Raw genomic sequence first — 9,996 nt, 5'->3', positions numbered from 1 at the left:
CCACTAAAACACACGCCCACATCCACACCCACCCACACAGTCACTTTGAATTTTGATTTCTGAATTCTAATATGCCCATCCAGACAACAGATAAGTAAGTTATTTCTAGGGAAAATAAAATTTTTTAAATTAACAGAAAGGAAAATAATTTATTCATGCATATATTTATTCAACAAATATTTCTTGATCTTTCTGCTAGGCATTAGGATGACTGAAAACATTTGTGGTAACACTGCGTCTTTATACCTATATCCATATAGGAAGATGCGTTATAAAGGGGGGTTGTATATGAAAACCATGTAAAGTATGAAGAAAAGCAATTATAGGAAAAACTTAATTCAGTTTGCCCAGAGTTTAAAAGAAAATGAAATTCCCAAATGACCTAGAGACAGATGACTTGTGGTTTATCTTCCTTTGAAAAAGATACTATGTTAAAGAGGAACAATGTCTCCCACTCCACACACAAGGATATATCATCCAAACTCACTCATACAATTGAATTGATAGCTATTAATCAGGAGGCCTGAAGTGTGTATTGTTCCTTTGCATTATTGGGGATAGCTCTAGAAAGAATTTGTGGAAAGTTGGAATATCAAGAAAATTTTAAACTCAGATGGAAAAATGTGATTCCAAGTCGCTATTTTTGGATGAAAATCTAAGGAAGAAATCTATGAAACAAAGAATGTGTCTCCACAAGGTGAAAATAATATATTCTGATTCCCAATGCCTGAATTTGTGGAGAAGTGAGGCATTCACTTACTGAAGTGTACAGGTATTTAGGACGTGCTAAATAAGAGGTAGAATATAAATATAAAATTGGTAGTATGGAGTAGTGGTTTAGAACACAAGTTTCAAAATCAGTCCGACTTGGATCTGAGAACCTTGTGCCACTTATTAGGTTACTCATCCCAGCTTCAAGACCATCCTCCTGACTCAGCTTTGTGATGCCGGGGCCGGGACTCTGTGAACCAGCTTCCAGCATTGCCCACTACCCTCTGTGAAGGTCTGCCAGCAGGGGGTACTAGAGGAAGACTGAATACCTGGAGGAAGGAAAGAAACCTGTCTGCTCCTGTCTGTTTCCTTTTGGTTTCCCGTTATTGTCAGCACCACCCTAGCAACACCTTTGAACCTCAGAAGCAGCACTACTTGCAGTAGGAGAAGTTGAATCCAGTTGAATCCAGTTTGCAGGGTTTTTTTTAACATTTGCTGACCAGTCCCACCAAATTTTCCCGAAGACACAAGGACCAGCTGTCTGCCCTCTCTCCTCAAAGGTGTGGGTCCCAGCCCAAGAATGAGCCTCCTCCAAATTTCTGAGTTTTAATAATTCCAAGATTTTCCTTCACTTCCCAACCTAAAAACTGATAGTGGATTCCTGCTAGTTCTCCCTTCTGTGATACCTTTTTTTTTAAATTGAAGTATAGTTGATTTACAGTGTTTCAGGTGTACAGCAAAGGGATTCAGTTTTACACACACACACACACACACACACACACACGTGTGTACATGTCTTTTTTCAGATTTTTTTTCCATTATAGGTTATTTCAAGATATTGAATATAGTTCCCTCTTCTATCAGTAGGACCTTGTTGTTTATTTTATATATAGTAGTGTGTACCTGTTAATCCCAAATTCCCAATTTATCCTGCCCTCGCTTTCCCCTTTGGTGACCATAAATTTGTTTTCTCTGTCTGTGAGTCTAGTTCTGTTTTGTAAATAAGTTCATTTGTAACATTTTTTGGATTCCACATATAAGAGATATCATATGATATTTATCTTCCTCTGTCAGACTTACTTCACTTAGTATGATAATCTCTAGGTCCATCCATGTTGCTGCAAATGGCATTATTTCATTCTTTTTTACGACCGAGTAATATTCCATTGTATATATACACCACATCTTCTTTGTCCATTCATCTGTCAATGGACATTTAGGTTGCTTCCATGTCTTGGTTATTGTAAATAGTGCTGCAATGAACACTGGGGTGCATGTATCTTTCCGAATTAGAGTTTTCATCTTTTCTGGATATATGTCCAGAAGTGGGATTACTGGATCATACAGTAACTCTATTTTTAGTTTTTGAAGGAACTTCCATACTGTTTTCCATGGTAGCTGCACCAATTTACATTGCAGCAACAGTGTCGGAGGTTTCCCTTTTCTCCACACCCTCTCCAGCATTTATTATTTGTAGGCTTTCTGATAATGGCCATTCTGACTAGTGTGAGGTGGTACCTCACTGTAGTTTTGATTTGCATTTCTCTAATAATTGGCAATATTGAGCATCTTTTCATGTGCCTGTTGGTCATCTGTATGTCTTCTTTGGAGACAATGTCTATTTAGGTCTTCCTTCTGTGATATCTCAGTGCTCTTTGTTTGCTTTTTCAATTCTCTAATAACCTCTAACAATTGTTTACATTCTCTCTGTTAAAACAACTGACATGGCTTCTGTCTCCTGATGGGACCCTGAATGATATGGTTCCCCAGCTGGCAGCTGGTTGCCTTCTGGTCCTATTTCTCTCCAATAGGACTGGGAGTTCTCAGAGTTGCTGCTGAGAAGCTGGTTTCTATCACTGGGAAGCCAGCAGCCTCCAAGGTGTTAATATACTAAGAAATCTAATCTCACGCACTCTCCTAACCCTTGTGTGAATCAGTGTGACTAAAGTCTCCTGAAAAAGACATCTTCTGAAAAAAGGCAAATTGAAAAAGACATGGAGTCGATTAGTGTTATCCTGGGGTGGGGGTGGGAGCAGGGATTGACTGCAAACACGCATGCAAGGGATGTTTGGGGAGTAATGCATAAGTTATAACACCGGATTGTGATGATGGTTCCTTAAATTTACTAAAAATCGTTGGATTGTACACTTAAAATGGATGAATTTTAGATGTAAATTAAAGCTCAGTAATGCTTTTTTTTTTTATCAGCCTTTTAAAACTAACATAAATGTTCTTTGTGATCAAGGCCTATCATAGAGTGAGATGGTCATTTATGCCAGGATTCTCATTCATCAAAGACCTCAAATTTGACATCCAGGCTTGTTCATTCCCAACATTAGTTATTAAAATATAACCACAGTTTTTGTGACTCTAGGCCTCTCCACATCTGAGCTGTTTGTCTTCAATGTCCAGTAAATACTTACTAATGGCATAGGATTTCTCTCTTTGGTATCTGAACTTATCTCTAAGATGTTCCAAGTCCAAAGACTTGAAAGGCTAGGAGCCTTGGAAGACTTGGGAGGCTAGGAAAGTTAACACTTACTAAGCCTATCCACCATGGAACAGGCACCAGATTCTTTGCTTTACATCATAATTTAAGCTTATTTTTACAATAATGATACCTATGTGATGGGCATTCCAACCCAACCATTTTATAGAGAAGAAAACTGAAGCACTTAAAAGTGAAATAACTTGCATAAGATGATGTACTCAGTAAGTAGGATGGTTAGATTTATTATTTTTTTTAATAAATTTATTTATTTATTTATTTTTGCCTGCGTTGGGTCTTTGTTGCTGCGTGCAGGCTTTCTTTAGTTGTGGTGAGCGGGGTTACTCTGCGTTGCAGTGCACCGGCTTCTCATCACAGTGGCTTCTCTTGTGGAGCATGGGCTCTAGGCACGCGGGATTCAGAAGTTGTGGCATGCGGGCTTCAGTAGTTGTGGCTAACGGGCTCTAGAGCGCAGGCTCAGTAGTTGTGGCGCACGGGCTTAGTTGCTCTGTGGCTTGTGGGATCTTCCCGGGCCAGGGCTCAAACCCATGACCCCTGAATTGGCAGGCGGATTCTTAACCACTGTGCCACCAGGGAAGCCCTAGATTTAAAATCCAGCTTTTTGCACATGAAATGACATTTTCATGAAAACCTTGGTGCCTCTTTCAGTGAGGCATTTCTGAGGGCAAAGAGAGAATTCTACAGGGTATGCCTTTGAACAAGAATATCAGTTAAATCAACTTAAATAGCAAGTTACTGTTTAAGATTGTATGAATTATGAAGTTAGAAATCTTTAAGAAGGTCTCAAATGGTAGGTGACCCACAGTGTATTTCACATAGGTATTAGCGGTAGGTATTTCTCCCTAGTTTCTTTAGGTTCTTTTTGATTCAAATGCTTGGCAAAACTTTGCATTATGTTGTTTTATAGTGTTCTGTGCTGACAAGTGGTAAACTCTGAGAAAATACATTTCTTTTATTCCAAACCTATAAAAGCAACATTGTGCATTTTTGTCTATGGTAGCCCTGTGCTCGTGACTACATGTTTAAAGTTGCAGTTCCCCTGGGGTTGTCCAAGCCAAGACAATCAACTTCAAAAATACATCTGAAGACAAAATGCATTTTTTTCAATTGAGAAAACCAACAGAAAGAAGAAATAGTATATTTTTAAAAACACACACAATTTTTTAAAAAATTATTAAGGGAATTCATCAGAGCTTGTTTTTTCTTTTTTTTCATTGAAATGAACTTTGCCGTATTTTAAAAGAGAAAAAAAAAATCAGATGAAATAATTTGTTTGTGGTTCAAGTCCAGCCATGACAGAATTTTAAACAGAAATTTGAATATAGGTCGCCAATTCCAGTATTTTACAGAGAATGTGAAAATTTTTAACATTTTACCACAGAAAGATGATATTTATCTTAAGATAGCTATCCCATAATTTGATTAAAAACTGATGTTAAAATTAAATCTCCATCCTGTGGCAAGAGCATAAAGGCCAAATCCACTTGGTGCTTTGGTTCTTGAAAAGGTCATAGTGACAGAATTGCAATGGCATACAAAAGTTTACATTATCCACCTTGGATGAGGGACATAATGGCACAACTATAGTTGTGAGGTTCAACTAAGGCTATTTCCACTAAGAAATAAATAACTTTTTTAATGAAAATACTGTCAAAGTTTACCTCAGAGAAGTTGGCTAAGGAGTTGAAGAGATAAAGGAATTTTTACTTTTCATATTATATTATTCTGTGCTTAAACTTTAATGAAAGTGCTAAAAGTTTTATTTTATCATGGGCATGCATTGCTTTGTTGATGAAGGAAGTAATTACTTTTAAAAAGGATTATTTCAAAAGAAGAAACAAAAAATGACTTAGGAAGAGTCACATAATTTTTAAAGAAATTTTTCATTACAGATGGATAATGTAACCCCAGGAGACATATGCTCCCTGGGGTAAAAGTGCAATTATCAATAAAAGCAAAATAGGAAGCAGTTTTAATGCCTAGAGGAAAAAAATACAGAGTGTGTCGCCTGGGGCCTTTGAGTAAACTGGTGATACTCAAAGTACCCAACACCATAAGATGAGGAATCTGTGCAGAATATAAGTTAATACACAGCTTCCTTCTATGAGAAAATCTTGCTATAGAAAATCAATCAATCAATCAGAGGAACTGAAAAGTGTGCTTAATGACTAAAGTGATTTACATTCTGATGCAAGTTGATCACAATAGCTACTCAATTTGAGTAGCTCTGGAGCCTACAAACTCCAGAAAAGAAACGGAAGGAGAAAGGTTTAGGCTGTGGGTCAGTCAGGGCTCAATAGAGGACACAGAAATCACTCAAGACATTTCAAGCAGAAAACGATTTAATACAGGGAATTCAGTGCACACAGAAATGTTGGAAGGCTAGAAGCATAGGTGTCAAGTCAAAAAGGCACCACTTAGCCAAGTTGAAGAACTTCCACCATAGCTCCAGCCCAGAGATCGGGAAGTTATAATTACTGCCACTGTCACCACTGCTTCTTAACATTCATGGAGCTGGTGACTAGGCAGAGGGCTGCTGAGTCTGGTCAATGCAATAAACCCTAAGCCTTGATGAGCTTGCTTGCCAGCTGACAATGACCTCCATCTCTCCTCTGCCTCCCAAATATCATACCATTGCATCTATCTTACAACCAGAATCCTAGCTTCAAGGAAGCCTGGCAAAAGTAGTCATTAGTTTTTCAGTCCCTGAAGAATAAGAATATTTGTAGAAGACTGCAGGAATAGAAGTCAATACTAATTGACTGTATCTAACCTGATAAGAGATGTTTTGTAAAAATGAGTCTTCAAACATATGAAGGACTTAATTGCAGAAGAATAACTAAACATATTCTGAGTAGTGCCTGAGAGCAGGCTGGAACACTTGATCTGCCCTGGTGTAGCTCCCCAAGTGGGTGTTCACTGGGATCCACATCTGGGTTAGGATCACTTCTGCTTCGAATATGTTCATTCTGGGGCTCAGGCTGAAAGAGCAGTGGCTATCCAGGGCATGATCGGCTCATGGAGATGAAGCCAAACTACACAAGCACATGTAAGGCCTTTCCTCACATCACATCTACCAACATTCCATTGTCAAATGCAAGTCACATGACCAAGTTCAATATTAGTGGTCCACCCACAATGGAAAAGCACTGAAATACTACACAGCAAAGGGATGTACTATCACAGGGATAGTGATAGTAAAGAATAGGGACCAATTACCCAATCTATGAAACTTCCAAAGTCTTTTCTAATGGTACCGTTCTGCATTCTATAATTCAATGACAGAGATTCATGAAAATATGTGAACTACTTCAACTCTCCAGTTATCCACTTTCTTGCCCCCCCAAAACACAGATGACTGATCTCAGCCAAACCTATCCTTTTCTTAGCCCTTTCTCTCTCAAAGGAAGAGTTTTCCCTCTTTAACCAAGACCCATTCTCAAGTTCTGTTCTAAGATTCAGCCCCCAAATCTCAGAGACTTTCATTCATCCTTAGTCCCTCTTATTCTCTCCTAAATCTTCACCCTGGCTCCTTACCCAGATACAATCAAGCATTTGGCTTATGATATTAAAAATAAAAGCTCTCCCATGGCATTATATCTCCTTTTACACTCTGCAGCATTCTGAAATCTGCCCAAAACTGCTTACACAAAGAACAAAGGGATATTTCACCAAGTTTACTGTTTATTGTTGGATGCTTTGGTAAGGCATAAGAAATAACATTCCCGTTCCTGCCTGAGTTCCACGTCAAATGAGAAAGATGAAAAAAGATGAAGGTAATATTGAAGAAATGTGGCTTAGATGTGAGAGCCAAATGCACCTATCAAATTCCTATGCCCTCAACACCAGTCAATGTGAGGATAGTTTGAGTTTGCAGGGCAGACACACTTCACCCAGGTTGCTGGCTTACTGTTATAGGTAGAAGAGGAAGGAGAAGTGTTCAAACTCCATCCTACTCCATGGTTAGTTTTGTTAATAGATAAGTGCCAACGGAGAAAAATGGACCAACAGCAACAAGCTAAGACCCAAGAAAAAGATGTAGGAATAGTAGTAAAGTGATGGGTAAATTGCCCCTCATGGAGACTAGAGGACTGGAACAGAACCCTCTAAGAGTTACTTTCTGGGTCTTTAACTTGACTGAGGTCTCTGGGATATTTACACTATTGTTCCTTCTGGAATATATACACTTCTCTTCCTCTGGAAAACTTTTTTTCCCTTAATTTCTCAGAAACCTTCATTTCTAGGTTTTCCTCTTAATACTCTGATCTGTGCTATTTTATCTCTCTAATGGCGGTGATCATGAGGATACTACCCTGTTTTCCCATTCTGCAGTGTCCCTTGGAAATCCCATCCACTCCTGTAACTTTCACTCTCACTCATGTGCTGTAGACCCATATAACTGGATATTTATCTGCCTACCAGCCATTTCACCTCAAGGATGCCCATCTGCATGTCAAATGCAAAATGTCAGAGCAAATTTGCCATCTTTTCCCCAAAGCACGCTTTCTCTTCTATTGCCTCTGTCTCTGTGAGTGGCACTGACATTCACCCAGTCTTCCAGGCCAAAAAACTTAAGAAACATCCTGACTCCTCTCTCTTCTCTCCCTCTCTGCCCTCTCTGCCACATTACGAGGTCCAGTGGACTTCATTTCCTAAATGTCTTTCAAATCAGTCCCCCCCACCACCTTCTTGCCTTGGTTGGAACTTGCCCTTGCCTTGGTTGGAACCCTCAGTATGCATTCAAATATAATTTACTATAATAGTTCCTCAACTACTATGCCCAATTTCAACTCGCTTAGAGTGGACATCTTTTGCTTGGGATTGTTTGTTTTACTTTATTTTTATTTTCTTTTTTTCCTATCTAACATCAATCACCTCTTCTTTTGTTAGCAGCCTCCCAATTTGGCTGAATGAATATAAGGTGCCAGTGTGTTTTCTTTTTAAAAAATTCTTTTCAATCGGTGATGTGTGATGTATACAGCAGGTCCCCAATGGCTGAAATATTTGAGTAACCAGAACTGTCTATTGTTTAATAATGGTGGTGTCTAGAAAAATTACAGGATATGTTAAGGGTCAGGGAATTAGAAAACAATAAAGGATTTCCTAAGAAAAATAAATCCATCAAACCAGAAGTTCAGTGATTCTTTGCCTTCTTCTTCCTGGTCACTAGTAATGATTTAATATCCTCAGGGCTCAGTTGTGTAGCTTCTGTGGGTTTTGCTTCAAGCGAACATGGTTCCTTTGAGTAGTACTGTATCTGTTACAATATCCAAGTTAGTGAAACCCACTCTATAAGCTTATGCTATACAAATTTGTGCTTTCATTTGTGTGTAACTCCCCCTGAAACACTTTTCTATCAAAGTAACAGTTACCTTAGATGTGTTGAAACCCACCTAAACATAAAGTGTTCACTTTAGTCTGTCACACACTGCTTCCTCCACCTTATATACTAGAAGGAAGTCCTTTGGTTTGAAAGCTTTGCCAGTGTATGAGAAAGTAAATCACTTTCAAGTTCAGGGTGAATATTTTCAAAAGGATTTTACAAAGGGTTTTAATGACAACACTGTCTCTCTTCCCCCAACCTCTGCTCAAACCTGATTCTGAACTCTTTAAATTCAACACCAAGCTTAGATTTTTAGGCTGTAAGAGCTGAACGAATTTTTGTTTCCATTTCAATCTCACCCACTCACTTTATAGCCAAAGAGACAGAGACCAGGAAAGAGCAAAACAGTTGTTCAAGGTCTCGATATGTTTGACATGACTGAGATTTATTTCCCTAATAGTCTCAGGATTTTGAACAGCAGGGATTTCTCTAACCCTCAGACTATGGCACCTGCCTTGCCTGATGCCCTGGCCTCTGGCTCTAACTCAGCTGCCACTCATGATCTCCCATAAAAGGCCAACTCTGGCCTCTTTTCCTTAAATCCAAAGAGCCCTCTTCAAGCCTTTCTCAGAGGGAGGAGCCATTGGGGGTGGGGCTGGGGAATTTCTGCTAAGGCTGAGCAGTGAGCCATGGCTTCTGGTGGCTTATACCCCTTATCAGAAAGAACGTCCCTAGAGTAAATAGATGTTGCCAAAGCCACTGGCTCAGAGAGGCAGCTGGTACCCAGAATGAAATACAAGCAACAACTCTGGCTGCCCAATATAACTGGGGGTCGGGGGGTCGGGGGGTGGATGGGAAGGTGGTAGCAGCGTAATTTTCTCTTCCACAAACACAAAAATAAAATGATTGAGGCTCCCCTTTCCTTTTTGCAATCCCCCTACACACACATACATAAACCCACACAGTAACAACAATAACTACTACCTATCCTAGCCAGCTATCATTTTGTGGTTTTGCTATATATTTACATCTGTTAATCTGGTGGGGGAGGGGAGCGGGAGGACAAAGATACAGTGTAATTTCCTCCAAGTATATGAATATTTCCACTTCTTCCAGAGTCATCGTCTTTACTTTGTATCCTAAAGTATAAGGAATATACATGAAACGGCTGAGATTCAAATAGTTAGCCTTCTACTTCCAACTGACGGGGAGTTCAAGTGTTCATTTTCCAATTGTTTTAGAGTGACCCAAGAAGACAAGCAAGGGATAGAGTCCAGCTCATAGAATCTATAAAGAAGAATGCTATACTATTATACTATGAAATGTGAAATGGGAGGTACCTGAAAGTAACGATATCCCCATCACCAGAAGTATTCAAGCAGGGCGTGAAGAAACAGTTGATCAAGATTTTGTTAAAAGGGGTTCAAGCATCTAGCTGAGGGTTGGAGGTCAT

The sequence above is a fragment of the Balaenoptera ricei genome, chromosome 6, assembly GCF_028023285.1.
Source record: "Balaenoptera ricei isolate mBalRic1 chromosome 6, mBalRic1.hap2, whole genome shotgun sequence".
NCBI classification, from domain to species: domain Eukaryota; kingdom Metazoa; phylum Chordata; class Mammalia; order Artiodactyla; family Balaenopteridae; genus Balaenoptera; species Balaenoptera ricei.
This window is presented reverse-complemented; position numbering follows the sequence as displayed.